The sequence below is a fragment of the Arachis ipaensis genome, chromosome B7 (assembly GCF_059453495.1).
Source record: "Arachis ipaensis isolate K30076 ecotype BB chromosome B7, ASM5945349v1, whole genome shotgun sequence".
NCBI classification, from domain to species: Eukaryota; Viridiplantae; Streptophyta; class Magnoliopsida; order Fabales; family Fabaceae; genus Arachis; species Arachis ipaensis.
Window position 1 is genome coordinate 47033290 of NC_142442.1, and position 7067 is coordinate 47040356.

At 38.3% G+C, this 7067-nt stretch overlaps 1 non-coding gene across 1 annotated transcript; it reads left to right on the plus strand.

Moving 5' to 3' along the window:
- Positions 1-5007: 5007 nt before the first annotated feature.
- On the plus strand, positions 5008-5115 carry LOC148551044 (small nucleolar RNA R71). The gene has a single exon (XR_015893692.1). It is a non-coding gene; the product is annotated as a small nucleolar RNA R71 (small nucleolar RNA).
- Positions 5116-7067: the final 1952 nt, after the last annotated feature.

The window sequence follows — 7067 nt, forward strand, 5'->3', positions numbered from 1 at the left end:
CAACACCAAACTTAAATTGTTGCTTGTCCCCAAGCAACTGAAAATCAAATAGGATAAAAAGAAGAGAATATACTGTAAATTCTAAACTATCAATGAAACATAGCTCCAATCAGATGAGCGGGACTTGTAGCTTTTTGCCTCTTGAATAGTTTTGGCATCTCACTTTATCCATTGTGGTTCAGAATGATTGGCATCTATAGGAACTCAGAGTTCAGATAGTGTTATTGATTCTCCTAGTTCAGTATGATGATTTTTGAACACAGCTTCTTTATGAGTCTTGGCCGTGGCCCTAAGCACTTTGTTTTCCAGTATTACCACCGGATACATAAATGCCACAGACACATAATTGGGTGAACCTTTTCAGATTGTGACTCAGCTTTGCTAAAGTCCCCAATTAGAGGTGTCCAGGGTTCTTAAGCACACTCTTTTTTATTTTTTATTTTTTTGCTTTGGACCTTGACTTTAACCGCTCAGTCTCAAGTTTTCACCTGACACCTATACGCCACAAGCACATGGTTAGGGACAGCTTGGTTTAGCCGCTTAGGCCAGGATTGTATTCCTTTAGGCCCTCCTATCCACTGATTCTCAAAGCCTTGGGATCCTTTTTATTTACCCTTGCCTTTTGGTTTTAAGGGTTATTGGCTTTTTTCTCTTGCCTCTTGGTTTTAAGAGCTTTTGGCTTTTTCTGCTTGCTTTTTCTTTCTATTTTTTCGCCTATTTTTTTTTCTCTTTTTTTTTCTGCAAGTTTTGTTCTTTGCTTCTTTTTCTTGCTTCAAGAATCATTTTTATGATTTTTTAGATCATCAAATAACATGTCTCCTTGTCATCATTCTTTCAAGAGCCAACATATTTAACATTCTTAAACAACAACTTCAAAAGACATATGCACTGTTCAAGCATTCATTCAGAAAACAAGAAGCATTGTCACCACATCAATATAATTAAGCTAAGTTCAAGGATAAATTCAAAACTCATGTACTTCTTGTTCTTTTGAATTAAAACATTTTTCATTTAAGAGAGGTGATGGATTCATAGGACATTCATAACTTTAAGACAAAGTTACTAACTACTAATGATCATGTAATGAAGACACAAACATGGATAAGCACTTAACATAGAAAATGAAAAACAGAAGAAATAAGAACAAGGAATGAATCCGCCTTAGTGATGGTGGCGTTTCCTTCTTGAGGAACCAATGATGTCCTTGAGCTCTTCTATGTCTCTTCCTTGTCTTTGTTGCTCCTCCCTCATTGGTTTTTGATCTTTTCTGATTTCATGAAGGATGATGGAGTGCTCTTGATGTTCCACCCTTAGTTGTCCCATGTTGGAACTTAATTCTCCTAGGGAGGTGTTGATTTGCTCCCAATAGTTTTGTGGAGGAAAATGCATTTGAGGCATCTCCGGGATCTCATAGTGATGAGCTTCCTGCGCCTCTTGAGCTCCATGAATGGGCTCTCTTGCTTGCTCCATCTTTTTCTTAGTGATGGGCTTCTCTTCCTCAATGGGAATGTCTCCTTCTATGAAAGCTCCAGCTGAGTAACATAGATGGCAAATAAGATGAGGAAAAGCTAGCCTTGCCCCAGGGGAGGGCTTTTCGGCTATTTTGTAGAGTTCAAGGGAGATGACTTCATGAACTGCTACTTCCTCTCCAATCATGATGCTATGGATCATGATAGCCCGATCCACAGTAACTTCAGATCGGTTGCTAGTGGGGATGATGGAGCGTTGGATGAACTCCAACCATCCTCTAGCCATAGGCTTGAGGTCCAATCTTCTTAGTTGAACCGGCTTGCCTTTGGAGTCAATCTTCCATTGAGCTCCTTCCACACATATGTCCATAAGGACTTGGTCCAACCTTTGATTAAAGTTGACCCTTCTAGTGTAGGGGCGTGCATCTCCTTGCATCATAGGCAAGTTAAACGCCAACCTCACATTTTTCGGACTAAAATCTAAGTATTTCCCCCGAACCATTGTAACATAATTCTTTGGATTCGGGTTCTTACTTTGATCATGGTTCCTAGTGATCCATGCATTGGCATAGAACTCTTGAACCATTAGGATGCCGACTTGTTGGATGGGGTTTGTTAGAACTTCCCAACCTCTTCTTTGGATTTCATGTCGAATCTCCGGATACTCATTTCTCTTAAGCTTGAAAGGGACCTCCGGGATCATCTTTCCCTTCTTGGCCACAATATCATAGAAGTGATCTTGATGGGCTTTGGAGATGAACCTTTCCATCTCCCATGACTCGGAGGTGGAAGCTTTTGTCTTCCATTTCCCTTTTCTAGAGGATTCTCTGGTCTTAGGTGCCATCAATGGTAATGGAAAAACAAAAAGCTTATACTTTCACCACACCAAACTTAGAATATCGCTCGCCCTCGAGCAAGAAAAGAAAGAATTAGATGAAGAAGAAGAAGAAAATATGGAGAAGAGGGGGGAGGTGTGTTTCGGCCAAGAAGGGAAAGAGAGGGTTGTGTTGTGTGAAAATAAAGAAGAATGGAAGGCTTTATATAGGGAAGGGAGGGGGGGTTAAGGTTCGGCCATATGGGTGGGTTTGGGTGGGAAATTGATTTTGAATTTTGAAGGTAGGTGGAGTTTATTGGGTAGGTTTATGGGGAAGAGTGGGTGGATGTGAGTGGTGAAGGGTTAATAGGGAAGAGGGATGGAGGTGATAGGTGAAGGGTTTTAGAGAAGAGTGTTTATTGGGAATAGAGGATGATTGAGAAGAGAGAAGAGAGTGAGTGGAGGTAGGTAGGAATCCTGTGGGGTCCACAGATCCTGAGATGATCCTGTGGGGTCCACAGATCCTGAGGTGTTTAAGGATTTACAACCTTGCACCAAATTAGGCATGTAAAATGCCCTTGCACACAACTCTGGGCGTTCAGCGCCAGGTTGGTGCCCATTTTGGGCGTTCAACGCCCATTTGTTTCCCATTTCTGGCGTTGAACGCCAGAACCATGCTTGTTCTGGGCGTTCAGCGCCAGCTCTTCTCCAGGATGCAATTCTGGCGTTCAGCGCCCAGATGCTGCCCATTTTGGGCGTTCAACGCCCAGATACTGCCCATTTTGGGCGTTCAGCACCAAAACCATGCTCTGTTCTGGCATTGAACACCAGGCAGGTGCTTCTTCCAGGGTGTGATTTTTCTTCTACTGTTTTTGATTCTGTTTCTAAAATTTTCGTTTATTTTGTGACTCCACATGATCATGAACCTAAGAAAACATGAAAAACAAAAACAAAATTAGATAAATAAACATTGGGTTGCCTCCCAACAAGCGCTTCTTTAATGTCAATAGCTTGACAGTGGGCTCTCATGGAGCCTCACAGATGTGTAGAGCTTTGTTGAGACCTCCCAACACCAAACTTAGAGTTTGGATATGGGGGTTTGACAACAAACTTAGAGTTTGGTTGTGGCCTCCCAACACCAAACTTAGAGTTTGACTGTGGGGGCTTTGGTTGACTCTGCTTTGAGAGAAGCTTTTTATGCTTCCTCTCCATGGATGCAGAGAGAGATCCTTGAGTTGTAAACACAAGGTTGTCCTCATTTATTTGAAGGATCACTTCTCCTCTGTCCACATCAATCACAGCTCTTGCTGTTGCTAGGAAAGATCTTCCTAGGATGATGGATTCATCCTCTTCCTTTTCAGTATCCAAGACTATGAAATCAGTAGGGATGTAAAGGCCTTCAACCTTTACTAACACGTCCTCTACTTGTCCATAAGCTTGTTTTCTTGAATTGTCTGCCATCTCTAATGAGATTTTAGCAGCTTGCACCCCATAGATTCCTAGTTTCTCTATTACAGAGAGAGGCATGAGGTTTATCCCTGAACCAAGGTCACACAGAGCCTTTTCAAAGAGCATGGTGCCTATGGTACAAGGTAATATGAACTTTTCAGGATCCTGTTTCTTCTGAGGCAATGTCAGTTGATCCAGATCACTTAGTTCATTGGTGAATAAGGGAGGTTCATCTTCCCAAGTCTCAATACCAAATAATTTGGCATTCAGCTTTATGATTGCACCAAGGAACTTGGCAGCTTGCTCTTCAGTGACATCCTCATTCTCTTCAGAAGAGGAATATTCATCAGAGCTCATGAAGGGCATAAGGAGGTTCAATGGAATCTCTATGGTATCTAGATGAGCCTCAAATTCCTTTGGTTCCTCAGAGGGAAACTCCTTATTGATCACTGGACGTCCTAGGAGGCCTTCCTCACTGGGATTCACGTCCTCCTCTCCCTCTTTGGGTTCGGCCATTTTGGTAATATCAATGGCCTTGCACTCTCTCTTTGGATTTTCTTCTGTATTGCTTTGAAGAGTACTGGGAGGGATTTCAGTGATCTTCTTACTCAGCTGGCCCACTTGTGCCTCTAAATTTCTAATGGAGGACCTTGTTTCATTCATGAAACTCATAGTGGCCTTAGATAGATCAGAGACTAAGTTTGCTAAGCTAGATGGATTCTGCTCAGAATTCTCTGTCTGTTGCTGAGTGGATGATGGAAAAGGTTTACTATTGTTAAACCTATTTCTTCCACCATTATTAAAGTCTTGTTGAGGCTTTTGATCCTTCCATGAGAAATTTGGATGATTTCTCCATGATGAGTTATAGGTGTTTCCATAAGGTTCACCTAAGTAATTCACCTCTGCTATTGCAGGGTTCTCAGGATCATAAGCTTCTTCTTCAGAAGATGCCTCTTGAGTACTGTTGGATGCAGCTTGCATTCCATTCAGACTCTGAGAAATCATATTGACTTGCTGAGTCAATACTTTGTTCTGAGCCAATATGGCATTCAGAGTATCAATTTCAAGAACTCCCTTCTTCATAGGCGTCCCATTATTCACAGGATTCCTCTCAGAAGTGTACATGAACTGGTTATTAGCAACCATGTCAATGAGTTCTTGAGCTTCTGCAGGGGTTTTCTTTAGGTAAATGGATCCACCTGCAGAAGTATCCAATGACATCTTTGATAGCTCAGATAAACCATCATAGAATATATCCAGGATGGTCCATTCTGAAAGCATGTCAGAAGGACACTTTTTGGTCAGCTGCTTGTATCTTTCCCAAGCTTCATAGAGGGATTCACCTTCTTTCTGTCTGAAGGTTTGAACATCCACTCTAAGCTTGCTCAGCTTTTGAGGAGGAAAGAACTTGGCTAAGAAAGCCGTGACCAGCTTATCCCAAGAGTTCAGGCTATCTTTAGGTTGAGAATCCAACCACACTCTAGCTCTGTCTCTTACAGCAAAAGGGAAAAGCATGAGCCTGTAGACTTCAGGATCTACTCCATTAGTCTTAACAGTATCACAGATCTGCAAGAATTCAGTTAAGAACTGAAAAGGATCTTCAGATGGAAGTCCATGAAACTTTAGTTCTGTTGTATCAGAGAAACTAGCTGAGGTTTCAGCTCAAAATTGTTTGCTCCAATGGTAGGGATGGAGATGCTTCTTCCATGTAAATTGGAATTTGGTGCAGTAAAGTCACCAAGCATTCTCCTTGCATTATTGTTGTTGGGTTCGGCTGCCATCTCCTTTACTTGTTCGAAATTTTCAATAAGGTTGTCTCTAGATTATTGTAATTTAGCTTCTCTTAGTTTCCTCATCAAAGTCCTTTCAGGTTCTGGATCAGCTTCAACAAGAATGCCTTTTTCTTTGTTCCTTCTCATAAGAAAGAGAAGAGAACAAGAAAAGAAGAGGAATCCTCTATGTCAGAGTAAAGAGGTTCCTTATTGTTAGTAGAAAAAGAAAAGGAATAGGGGTGAAGAAGAATGAAGAATCCAAACACAAGGGTAAGGATAGGAGCAGTGAATTGAGATGAGGAGATGTTAGTAGATAAATAAATAATTAGAATAAGATGAGAGAGGGAGAATTTCGAAAATAATTTTTGAAAAAGAGTTAGTGATTTTCAAAAATGGTTTTTGAAAAAAGTTAGTAATTTTTTGAAAATTAAAATCCAAAATTAAAATAATTAGTTAATTAAAAAGAAGTTTTGAAAAAGAGAGGGAGATATTTTCAAAAATTAGAGAGAGAGAGTTAGTTAGGTAGTTTTGAAAAAGGTAAGAAACAAACAAAAAGTTAGTTAGTTAGTTGAAACAAATTTTGAAAATCAATTTTGAAAAGATAAGAAGATAAGAAGATAAGAAGTTAGAAAAGATATTTTGAAATCAAATTTTTGAAAAAGGTAAGATAAGAAGATATTTTTTTTGAAAATATATGATTGAAATTAGTTTTGAAAAAGATTTTATTTTTTTAAAATCACAATTAATGACTTGATTCACAAGAAATCACAAGATATGATTCTAGAACTTAAAGTTTGAATCTTTCTTAACAAGTAAGTAACAAACTTGAAATTTTTGAATCAAAACATTAATTGGTGATGTTATTTTCGAAAATTATGTGATAAAGATAAGAAAAAGATTTTTGAAAAACATTTTTATAATTTTCGAAAATAACTAAGAAAAATGAAAAAGATTTGATTTTTGAAAAAGATTTTGAAAAAGATGAGATTTTTAAATTGAAAATTTGATTTGACTCATAAAAACAACTAGATTTTTAAAAATTTTTGAAAAAGTCAAATCTAATTTTCGAAATTTTAAGAGAAAAAAAAGGAAAGATATTTTTTGATTTTTGAATTTTTAAAGATGGGGGAGAGAAACATGAAAATGATGCAATGCATGAGAATTTTAGATCAAAACATGTGATGCATGCAAGAATGCTATGAATGTCAAGATGAACACCAAGAACACTATGAAGATCATGATAAACATCAAGAACATATTTTTGAAAAATTTTTAATGCAAAGAAAACATGCAAGACACCAAACTTAGAAATCTTTAATGCTTAGGCACTAAGAATTCAAGAATGCATATGAAAAACACCATACAACACAAAACAAGAAAACATCAAGATCAAACAAGAAGACTTACCAAGAACAACTTGAAGATCATGAAGAACACTATGAATGCATGAATTTTCGAAAAATACATGAATATGCAATTGACACCAAACTTATAACATGACTCAAGACTCAAACAAGAACACAAAAAATATTTTTGATTTTTATGATTTTCTAATTTTTTTTT